Source organism: Taudactylus pleione, unplaced genomic scaffold, assembly GCF_031769625.1.
Source record: "Taudactylus pleione unplaced genomic scaffold, aTauple2 ptg000015l, whole genome shotgun sequence".
In the NCBI taxonomy this organism is placed as follows: domain Eukaryota; kingdom Metazoa; phylum Chordata; class Amphibia; order Anura; family Myobatrachidae; genus Taudactylus; species Taudactylus pleione.
This window is the reverse complement of record NW_028284417.1, coordinates 20,700,850-20,713,813: the sequence shown is the minus strand read 5'-3', so window position 1 is coordinate 20,713,813 and position 12,964 is coordinate 20,700,850. Positions and strand designations below refer to the sequence as shown.

At 37.6% G+C, this 12,964-nt stretch overlaps 1 pseudogene; it reads right to left on the bottom strand.

Moving 5' to 3' along the window:
* Positions 1-2,195: 2,195 nt before the first annotated feature.
* On the bottom strand, positions 2,196-3,635 carry LOC148542156 (uncharacterized; annotated as a pseudogene).
* Between the last annotated feature and the right edge of the window lie 9,329 nt (positions 3,636-12,964).

The following is a 12,964-nucleotide window of genomic DNA, read 5'->3' as shown; positions in this document are numbered from 1 at the left end:
TGTATGCTAACATTTCTACACATTTGGAATCCCTTGCAATTATGAATTTAATTTTGTCAGATGCTTGTTCCTGTTTTATGAAATCAAGTGATACAATGAATTAATTAATAACAAAATATTCAGTACATTTTAATTTACAAATAATTATGATACACTTGGTAAAGGCTAGAGATGCAGAAAAATATTTATTCCTTTTTATAAATGATCAGATTTGTGGTCTTGAATGAAATCACACAATGACATATGACATCATCTCCTAATGACACCATTATTTTAAATGCTTTACAACTCATTAGTGATTTTATTTATTAATAAACATGGAGGAGTTAGGTAATGTATTCTGATTGCTTCTGATTGCAGCTGCACAAAGCAGAAAAAGGGAATTAATGTAAAAAAATGTACAGTTTCTGGCTTTAACGCCATTGGTTTAATGGTTCAGAAAAAACAGATGATCATTCTAAAAGAACATAAAAACTATTAGGCCAAATGCTGGGATTTATTTTCAGAATAAATTGCGGGAAGTAACCAAGACTAGAACATGAATTTGTATGCATGCCCAATTGCTATATTGCTTGTATAACTGAAATTATACTGCACAGCAAAGCTTTCTCCTTCTACTGTTTCTCCTTGTATTACATGAACATGATATAGTGATTTTAAATATAAATAACAATGATCTGCATAGCATCATCATGTTATTGATAAGAAAACCTAAATTTCAACAAGAGAGTTTATAGCAAGAATATTGAAAGAATGGAAGAGTGGAAATGGGTCTTATCTGACATCTTCATTGAATGTGTCATATTTCAGGAAGTAGACGTATTATTTTAATTTGTTCTACAATGCATGATGGGAATAGATATACTGTAGGAAGAATAATTGCTAAATATTTGCAGACTGCAGTAGTCTTATTCACTTACTGTATAGTGTTCAGATAATTTGTGCTTTTTTTTCCTTCTGAATCTTAACACTTGAGTATCCTTATTTAGCATCGTATTAGTAATACAGTACAAAACAACACTTCTAAATGTGAAAACTAGTATGACGGCAGTCTGATGATTCCCAGTGTCAGGCATCAACTATTCTTGGTTTGCTGCAGTGGTATTTTTAGTTTCTCTAGTAATACTCAGCATATTTATAGATTAGGTATATTTCTGTTAACCTAACACTTTTCCTGTATGTGAAACTAGAGGATGAGGTATTAAAGCATTTTATGGAGGATTGCTGATACTGCATGTGTAGATACGTTGGCATTATATTCCATTTGTAAGTGGGATTTTTTTTTAAATTACAAATATAGGTTTTTCTTTAACTAAAGTATGTGACAGGCAGTGGGACCAAAGCATAATAATTGTAAGATGGTTGTGAGAATGTATCTGGCATGTTTTTGCACAGCGAATGTTCCAGAGTTGAGCACAATGATAAGGAAAATTATCAGATAAAACGATGAAGTGCCCTTGAAGATTTGTATTTATGTATGTCCGTACAGAGCTGCAGAAATATCATTGCAAGCTGCCCATACATTGATTGTACAGAAATTATATACCAAAAATGATTTTACACATAAACCAATCAAATGATTCAAACAATAGTCATTATCCCACTCCCCTAAGACCTAATGCAAATCAAATAATTATATTACCACCTATTTGGAAGAAATCCAATCTCATTATTATAGTCACGTAGCAATAATCATGTGTTTATGAGCCAGACATCAAAAAGGGCATCTAACCTTTATACATACTTTTAGGTTCCTCATGATTGCGATAAATGGCCTATCACAACCTGGTATTTTAAGCCAGACATAGCCTGAAGCTGGGTATACTTCCTTATAGCCTTGCAAATCTTGCAAAGGTTGCATTAAGAATAAAATGTTTGCACATATAAGCAAATTAATTAAAAGCATAGTTATATAAAAAAAAGATTAGCAATGGTTTCATTCAGCCGCCATCTTGTCTTCACGCTGCCATATCATTCCCTTCTCTGCATACTACATACACAAATTAAGAAGGTTTATCTCAAATGATCACTAAGGAGGAGTAGGTAGACATACGCCAAAGGATAAAATAATTGGATAAGGATGGGATTGTATGCTAATACTCACCATACCAGACAGGGGGTGTCCCTATATTTTATATGAACCTTCTGGTGTGGCTAAGAAAGGAATAATATAACTAGTTGAAGCTAGAAATTAATTAATGTGTAACATATTCAGCATTTCCTCCATCACATCCCTCATCACCTAGCTCATATATAAAGTTCTCATGTATGACAACTTCTTCTTTGCTCAGAATTTGATAGGTATCAGCAGACCATGGTAGTGGAAGACTTTCATAGGCTGGTTTCATTTCACTATAGAAAATCTGAGATCTCTCCTCCGCCAGTGGATCCTGGCCCAACAGAGTCTCCTCATCTACAACCACAATGGTCATCTCATGTTGTGCTTCTATCTTATTGATCCTTCTACAACATCAAACAAATATAGTAGGCCCACATTTGATACTCAAATATGCTATACCTATCACCATTGCGCCACACACAATATACTGAATGATTCCAGAAAGGAGTTTGATAATGTCTATACCTAGCCATCCCCAAGGGTACCAAACAGCTTCTCCTCCTCCTATCTTCCATAATTACTTCTGAATCTCTGCCACCTTTGTCAAATGTCCAGCAATTTCTACCCTATTATCATCAATATAGGTGCAACATTCTTAGCCTATCACTGCACACGTACCTCCTTCTGCTGCCAACAACTGATCTATTGCCATCCTATTCTGTAAAGCTACTTTCCTTATTTGAGCAACTTCCTCCACTGTCTGATTAATGGAAACAATCAATTCATCCACCATTTGATCGATAACAGTAAAAATCTCTGAAATAACATTTTCTACCAGGAAAATAGTTGATATGGAAAAAATTACCTTAGGCATAGGCAAGCCTGCACTGGTATAAAAATATCCCATGTATGCCATAATGTAAGCCGTGTTCATTTCCTGCAGCATCCATACAAGTTGCATTGTCAAAAGTACACATATTTCTTTTTAATTGAACTAAAGTCTGATTCTTCATTAAAAGTCCTTTGACTTTAATGTTATACCAACTAGAACTAATCCAAGACTGAGCAGGCAACTTAGTCACAAAGGTCGCTCCCCTACTGTCTTGGTACCCAAATTCTGTCCTTTAACCTTTAGCTTTACAGTTGGACTAGACCCAACAGTAAAATACATGTTCCGTCCTCTACGTACGACATCATCTATGTTCATGCAAAATTCAGGTTTTCCCGTAGTAACAGTTACTCATAAAGCAGGAGCATGAATTGGTATTGACACATTCTGGAATGAGAAGTCAACTATAGCCTGCATCTTCGGATTCTGATTAGCACAAGTATATTGTCCACTGGGATGCTTATGACAAGACCACTCTCTATTTAACATATCAGCCATGCTAATGAAGTGTGCTAGCATAGGTATGCCTGCTTCTACATTCATAGGCAAGTGTGTACAAACCCAACAATCAGTCTCATTGAGTGTGTTCGCAATTCTCCCATGCATTTCTTTCATTGAATTCCCAGATAAATAATTTCTGTGATATCCCTGTTGTAAGGCTTTGCGGACACACTTCTTACTTGACATATCACTAGTGTATTAATAAAAACTATCAGTCGTGCTTCCCTTTGACATGTTATGTGGAATATCTGTGTCATTCTTCACATTGTCAGTAAATATTGACATGTACTTGGTAAATTCAACTAAAGCAAAAGTCATTATAATCAGAGTTCCCCAGGAAAGAATGCACCCCCAAAGTCCCATATCTGGCCTTGGGCCCATCAGCATTGCTCTGTTCAGCTGGTCCTGATCTTCACAGTACTCTTTAGAGTTGCGTACCTCTTCAAAGTTACTGCATTGGCAAGTGGCCTGGGGTTTATTGTGCCCGTAAGAAACACTCACTTGTTGCTTTCACTGGTGACGTGTAGAGGCTGTGTCAGGAGGCGTGACTCTTACAACGTGTCGCATGGATCCACGCGATCTTCTCCTTTATCTTAACAGCCATTGGAGTTTCAGCAAAACTTGATAAGATCCTTCCCACTGCTCTGTCAGCGAGCCTGATCTCAGGAAATTCTGGACCATTACCTCATTGCCAGGTTTTAGTTCATGACAAGCACCTTCCACAGGAACTAATTGTGTGCCTATCACACCAGTCAGTATCTTCTTTAGCTGATTACTTATTGAGATAAGATAAGTCACAGTTAAGTCATTTATCTTACTGAGTTCATATGCAGTTGCAAATTAATATTGCATTGTTTCCAAACAGTATCTCATAAGGGAAATGTTCATTTCTCCTTTAAGGGTGATTCTGATTGAATGCAATAATATCAAAACTTCCGGCCACTGCAAATCAGTCTATTTGCATATCTTAGAAAGTTGTTTTTTATTAGTCTCATTTAAACCTCAGATTTCTCTTTTTAATTGAGGTATATAACTGTTGTTCTATTCTGAGAATTTGACACAAAAAATTAGTCTAGTATAATGTGTGTCTTGGTCAGACAATATTATATAAAATGTACTATACCTATAGACAAAATTTTAGCAATTTATTTGGCATTTTTTTTATGCTATCTAAACACGTCAAAACATGACTAAATATAACAAAACATACTAAAACATAATACCCTAGTGGAAGCTGAATGAAACATGAAATCAATCTATGTAACTATTAAAGGACCTGATGTGTTTTTGGGAAGACATGAAGGTATTGTCTTAAGTGATCACCCTGCATTTTTCTGTAAACAGATAATACAAGAGTTGCAATATCTGGCTGCTTCCGATGCAAAACCTGGAGCATACCAGTAAGTCTGAATCTGACTTATCATGGCCATCTTACCTGCATGGGTCAGTCCATGAGACATCTGTGCCAATGCCTGCAAGAGTAATTTTGGGGCGACAGGCTTACCTTCAGAGCTTCGCCACAAGCCTTCATTCTGTGTATACTTTACATCTTCCCACTTGGTCCCTTTCCATAAATCACAATTTTTAATTTTAATTAATATTTATTCACTTGTTATACATATACAGTATCAATAGATGCGCAAACATGTACTTTTATTATTATTTTTATACTGCTGCAATACTACTATTAACATATTAAACTGTTATACTTTTTTTGTCCCCACTCCCTTCTCTGAAACTCAATAGTTTTATAAATCTGTAACGAGATAGTGGGTTTAAAATTTCACATTTAACCAGAGTAATATCTACACTGCAATCCATAAAATAGAGAAATAAAATAAAATAATGCAAATTCCTTATAAATTTTAAACAACATCTGCAACACCTTCCCAGGAAAGCATCAACTTCACTGCCTACTTTCAGCAAGACAGGAATTTTCCGATCATGTCAAGACATCTGCCATTCAACAGTGACATTTTCCTTGCCCAGAAAGGTTGTAAATAAAATAATTTCTTTACGGCAGTTTTTCTCTAACAGAATATTTTTCTACAAATGAGGTATATGGTAATTTGTTTTAGTGTTAAAAAATGAAAGTGAAAGGTTTTTCTGTGTGAGAACATCCAATTCAACAATTGCAGAATCACAGGATTCAATCTGAAAATAATAATAGGTTAGGCATATTAACACATTAAAACCTTGATCATGATCATTTAAGTAATTATTTGTAAATATAAATTTGCATAAGGTTGTTAAATGCATCAATTACGAGAGGTACCTCTTACTTAATGAATTAATTATATTATTATACTCCGGAGTTTTACTATTATACCAAATATACCAAAACCAATAAACCACATTAGTAAACATATACTTAGCATTTAGCAAAAAAACAAAACCTTAAAAGTATCCAGAAATAAAACAATATCAACATTTTTCTCAAAAATTAAGTAATTATAACAAAGTGAATGCAGAAGAAAAAACTCAAATCATTAATCAGAAGTTGCACTGTGCTGTGGAGAGCTTTGACAAGGGTTAACATCAGTAATTGTACTCCTTCCCCAGTTAAACTGGTATGGAAATTGCTCTGTAAAGCCATCGTCAAATTCTTCCATTCCTTATCTAATTCTCTTCTATCTGTGTCAAAAGCTGGTTTAAAAGCCATAGCATCCCAACCTGCCTCCTTAGTCAATGCAGTAAATTCCTGATGTCCATAATGCAATGAACAACTGTGCCATGTCTTTGAGTGTAGGTGCATATGTTTTGTATAACCTCTCAAATTTAATCTTAACTTCTGCTTGCTCTTTTTCTATACTCTGCACATTCAGTACAAATCTGATTTAATTCTGCCCTTGTCCAAGGAACATGTATAGACCATGTCTTCATCAGTAGTCACTAATCTCAAGGGAGTTGTAGGATTGTTTTCTTTTGGGGATCTTGACAACATGTCCCAGCAGTGATAATATTATCTGGGTGTACATTGGTGCACTGAGGTCCTATCCTTTTGCTCTCTGATTTTCTTATGTCTAGTTTATCCTCCTCCATTTCAGGAGCAGATGCAGTGGCATTGCTCTTTTGTCTAGCCATTGCGATTACTGCTGGCAGAACATGATCTAATGGATCTAACTGTTCTGGTTCAATTGTTCTAACAGGCATAGTTTGTACTAATGGAGGGGAATTGTCTCTGGACTTGTTCTGTAACATTAAATTCCTTTTTTCCTCAGTCTGATATGACACTTGAGGTACATAAGATGGGGAGACATTACAGCTAGATGATTCAAGCCACAATGTATAGGATTATCACTCCTCCCTGTTCTTCCCCAATTTATCTCTTAAACCCTTCCACTTATCTATATCATAGGTACCAACTAATGGTCTTAACAGTATATTTTGCATGCCATTTACTGATAAATTTCACAGTCACACTCCCTTACTTCTGATACATCACAATAGCTGGACTGCCGTGCGGAATCTCAAGCATCAGAAATGTATCCACCAAGGATTTTCCTTGTCCCATTGTAAAATCTTATATTTTGTTTAAAGTCCAGCCTCAGTGTCCAATAAAGTAGTAACAGGTACGCTCCCATATTTAAGGAAAATTACTCCACTTATGGGAAACCTTGTAATCTCGTCAGATTAAACGGCTCTGAACAGACACACGTGTTGCACATACTAGTAAACTGGGCTTTATAGTGTATAAGCTGTTTTTCACAATAGGGAAAGTCCCTAACTATCCAATATGTGGGAGTTTAACTGTGGTTTCTCCCTTCATGCTGGCCCCTTTCCAGACTCTTCCGGCCAGACACGCTCACAATCTCACATCAATTCACTTCCTTATTTAGCATGATATGGCAGACAAAATACAATCATGTAATTTTAAAACAAAAGAACTTTTCTTACACCACTAAACATACCTAAAAATTGAATAAAACTGGTACCATACTTACAATCTACAAGAAGACTTCAACAAGAAAACAAGCCAACAATAGCACACAAAGGCAGCTGACCAGAGACTGAAAACCTGGAGCAGAAAAGGTAAGAAAACAAGTTCTCACCTATGGCCATGTTGGTCCAAGTCTCCTAGTCCCGTGCCTGCCTTCCTTCTTCATGTGTCAATGTTGGGTTGATCTCGCTGGGGCCTCCATATGATAAGGAAAATGATTAGATAAAACGATGAAGTCTCCTTGAAGATTTTTATTTATGTATGTCCGTACCGAGCTGGCAGAAATATAATTGCAAGCTGCCCATACATTGATTGTACAGAAATTATATACCAAAAATTATTTTACACATAAACCAATCAAATGATTCAAACAATAGTCATTCTCCCACTCCCCTAAGATCTATGGCCAATCAAATTATTATTTTACCCCCTAATTGCAAGAAATCCAATCTCATTATTATAGTCACATAGCAATAATCATGTGTTTATGAGCCAGACATCAAAAAGGAAATCTAACCTTTATACATACTTTTAGGTTCCTCATGATTGTGATAAATAGCCTACCACAACCTGGTATTTTAAGCCAGACATAGCCTGCAGCTGGGTATACTTCCTTATAGCCTTGCGAATCTTGCAAAGGTTGCATTAAGAATCAAATGTTTGCACATATAAGCAAATTCATTAAAAGCATAGTTATATAAAAAAACAATTGGCAATGGTTTCATTCAGCCGCCATCTTGTCTTCTCGCGGCCATATCACACACACCTACAGACGATATGTAGTCATCCGTAAGTAAGTTGCTAATCTCCATTTGTGGTTGAAGTGGCTTAATTTAGTGGTAAAATGGGGCTTACCACTAGGCTATGTTTAGAGAAGACGTGTCAAAGTTGTCAGTATGTTTTTCAGACTTTCTTTTGCACTAGGTACAGGGCTGGTGCAAGTGTGCATTGATAAAGGTGATTATTATGAAGCCTAGTGTTTGTATGTGTACAGTCTGACTGCAGAGATGAGAATGAGGTCTCAAGCTGGACAAACTAAGTGAGACTAAGCTTTGTGAAACTAAGTGAGAAAGGTGAAAGTGCCTGTAAGTACTGTACACCTTATCTTAAACTAAAATGGCTGCCATAGCCTGTTCAATTGGCAAAACATTTCAAACCAGATCTGATGCTGGGATAAAAACAGTTAAATTTTCTGCAATTTCATATACTGCAGATAAGAACAACAAGTGCAATATGAAAAACACTTATTGTTTCAAGATACATTTGTTCAAGATACCAAAGTTTTGGGACCAAACGTGTCCCTTTGTCAAGGCATGACAAGGCATGCCTTGACAAAGGGACAAGTTTGGTCCCGAAACGTTGGTGTCTGTTTCCATTACACATTTGTTACTTTACCAGTCTCAGAGTGCCTCTGTTTATTGGAAGGTCTATATATATACATATATATATATATATATATATATATACTTATGCAAAGGAGCTAATACCAGCCCCCATGCTTCTTAGGTTAAGTCCTTCTAGAATGAAGTAGCCATCGGAGTCACCAGCACCGAGAGATGAGAGGATCCGGCGCATGGTGAGCTGAGGAAAAGGTACACAAGTAGAGACGCTGCAGCAGACATACATAGAATAAAGTAAGTGTGGGGCATGGAGGGAAACTGTGGGGGCTCAGAAGTTCCCCAAGAACCACCCACTATTCAGGTACTGTCCCAATGTCCCAACCGTGGGCCCCAGTGTCCTGCAGTGGGTGGAGTTGGGAGAAATTGATTTCTCCACTGCGCAGAGCAGCGGGTGAATAGATGCCGTGCGTATGTGCATGGCATCTCTTCACTGTGCAGGGAGGGCAGACTCAAGCAACTGGCCTGTTTGTGCAAGGCACCCTGGAATGGGGGCCTCCTAAAAGAACTTCACAAGTGCATTAACCAGGGCCACATTCTCCTCAAATGAGAAGAAAAAACATTCAATCATATGTTCTTTTCCATGATTTCCTCTCCTCTTCTAACTCAAACTCCACCTCTTATGCTTCATACCTTACCTCTGGGTCCCTATCCTCCTTTCTACTCCACTTCCACTCACCCTACATAATAACAAATAACAAAGAGGACAGAAAAGACAAAGAAACACTGAGAAAACCCCTACACTAACACTACACGCAACGGGCACACAAAAATAAACATTGACAAGACAGAAATAATAATGAGACACCTGACAAAAAATAGGACAAACTTCAGATGGACACAAGACTACAAGAAAATACACAAGACAACTTCCAACAATTGCTTAAATAACTCCCGTAGCTCCGCCAAAAAACAAACTTCTATCTCTCTCCACCAGCCAACTAACTACAATGTGTTGGTTTGATTTGGGGCATTTTTATAAGGGGTTTGTGATGTTAAAATAGCATGTGCTATGTTTAAACCAATAGAAAAGCACAACAAAATTGCTTTCTGTTTTTTTCGAATATGCATGGGTTTAACTTTAAATAACATTTCTATTTGACATTTGATTCTATTGGAAATGGCTAAACTGATGGCTTTAGACAGCAAAAATGTCATATTTCTATTGTCTGATGGTTAGAAAATACATATATTTTCAGACAGTAATATGGGGGCGATGCCCATTGGTTTACAATTGACAACAAAACCACCCTTTAGTAAATTTACCTCCAGGAGCACTATTTTGCCTGTACTTGATTGTTTGCATATTGATATCTACTGCTGACAGTACTTAATGTTGTAGCTATATTATGTCAAGTTACTTCCCTCTAGTTTTTCATGTTTTTGATTTCTATTAGCACTACTGCAGCAAGTAAGATTCTCATTGTTTTAGAGAACTAAACTTATTGATGCAATTGATTATATTTTCAGTGATCACACTGTGATTAAACTTAAGTGGGTCCCTGGGACTCATCATTTAAAAATGTCTCCTTCACTGTTTCTGGTTTTATATTACTTTATGGGATTGAGCTCCCCGTAAAGTTCCTTCAAACCTCCACGCATACCATCAGAACTCCCCAATGCCCCTAAAATGCTCATCTGATTGCCTTACATGCCATCAGACCTCCCCACAGGGCTCATAAATACATAGACCTCTCCACATGCCCCTAAAATACATATCTTATCCCTCCACATGGCATCAGACCCCCCACATGCCCCTTTTATTCATTTTTAACACCTTCATAATCTTACGTGTATTATGACTTTCATTGCACAATTCTTGAGCCTACAGGATCCTACATGTAAAACGCTCAAATCATTAAAATATGATAGAATGCATAAAATAACATGAGGAAGATTAACTCCTTCCTCACATGGGGTCAGTCTGCAGCAATATGTAACACCAAATATATCTGCTGGGTTTTTTTTCTATCTTTCTGGTTTTCAAAATAATTATGTATATTTTTTAAATCAACTTTTAAACTGTTTCCCAGCTGCAGTTATGACTGGGTCCCAATCTTCCAAGGTCTTTACTGACATGCCTGACATAACAATATGAAAATATTGATTTTATTGTCAGCATTTCAAACTTGAATTTAATATAATTATTTACATCACTTTATTACATATTATGTATTTAGAGATGTACAAGTACTGTATGATATATAATTATTACAGATGTGTCCTCATACACTTAATGTCTTTTCTCCACGAGATTCTTGGCACAACTTATATGCTCTGCCGCTGGCAGCAAAGTATACTTATTACTAAATTTTGCATCTTACTGTAGTTGCATCATAACCACATAGAAAGCCGCTCACAGTGTACCAGGTAATTATAGGTCGTAACATTTGTTGTAGAGGACCTGGTATAACACAGTGTTTCCCAAACTCAGGAGCTCATTCAGACCTGCTCGCTAGATGTGTACGCTCGCACCCAGCGTATGCAAATCCGGCACACACCCAGCAAGGCAGGTGATCGCATGGCAAGGCATAAGCACGCCAAGATGATCACTTTGTGTATGCAGATGCCCACCAGCCTGTCTTAAGATGTGCACGTCATCTCCAGGAAGTGTATGCAACCATCAGTACATCGGGTCACAGTGCTTGAGGCAGACCATACCCTACCGCAAGCACTGCGATCACTTCAGTGTGACATTCAGCCAGGTGACATGTACTATGATGCTGCCTGCTAATTCTGCACACCTCTGAAACGGCGTTAAGACACTCAGGCACGCCTGCGTTCGCACCTGCACTCTCCCGTTTATAATGCCCAGCCCCTGTCACCACCTACAAACGGCTTCTCCTGTCACTCACTTTGCTGGGTCTTCTATGCAGAGCAAGCGAACGCCTCCCGATCTCTCACACTGGTTCACGCACACGCATTTCGATGCATACGCATGCGCAGAATGTGAAAATCAGCCAGCTATGAGCGAACACTTGTTAGCGACTGGGTCTGAATCAAGCCCTCAGTCCTCAAGACAATAGAGATAACCCTAAAGTTGCAGATTAAGCATAACAAAATGTAGCTGGAGGAATGTCCACGGCTGCTCATACTGTAACCTCCCTTTTTGCAGATTTGTTACTTAATGCCATATTCAATTTGAGGCAAAAAGTCCGTTATCGGTGATAATTTATTGGCGATGATGTCATTTTCGCTATTTCAATTATCCCTGTATTCAATTTCAAAGACTTTTCGCCGGTGTAAAAAGTCTTAGTTAACAAACGGGGATAACTTTTCACCCTGTAATACATGGCAAAAAAAAATGCAGAATTGGGGTTTAGGGGTGCAGGTTTAAAAAAGTAAAGTGTGTCAAAAAATTAGGACACCTCAAAAAATGAACTTTAATTTTGTGGGTGGAAAAAAAAAATAGGGGACAAACTTCTAAAATATCGAAATTGATTCCAGAGTGGTTCCCAAGTATGCAGCAGGGGTTTTCTTCATTGTGGATGGTAGTGGCAGGTGCATTTTTGAAGAATTTTTAAAAAACATTTTAGTGACTTAAAAATATGCTTGCACCCATTTTCATGTACCCCAAATTTCATGGCCATAGTTATTTTTCCCCAAAAAATTTGCTAAATTCTATTCTTCATCTGTTCTTCACAGGCGCAATTATGCACCTGCCGCGGCTATGTAAAAACCCGACTTCCCTTCAGCAGTCCAAATCAGCGGTACCCATAGTGATCCCCCATGTCAGGACTTCTTATGGGGTGCCAGGATGATTTCCCGAAAATCGATAGGACTTTTTGCCTGTTCCAGTTTTGCTGGGTCCCGTTTTCACGTCCTTACAAATTGAATATGGGGATAAGCGGGGACGAGCGCAATACTTTTCCGCCTGCAAAATAGGCGAAGGAGGCGAAAAGTCCCGCAGGCGAAAAGTCCGGACTTTTTGCCTCAAATTGAATACGGGCCATAGTCGCACACAGAAGTACAATTACTGCCAGCCCCAGTGGTCAGTGTATGCTTACAATGTAGATTTACTGCTTTAGCAGTCTGAACAAGATGCAAATTCTAAGAAAAAATATGCTTGGTGTGGCTAAGTTGCAAGGTCCCTGCCATGCCAAACAAGGCTATTTGGCACAATTGGAGCTAAAGTATATGAGGACAAATCTTTATTTGTACTTTTAAAAAAAAAAAGT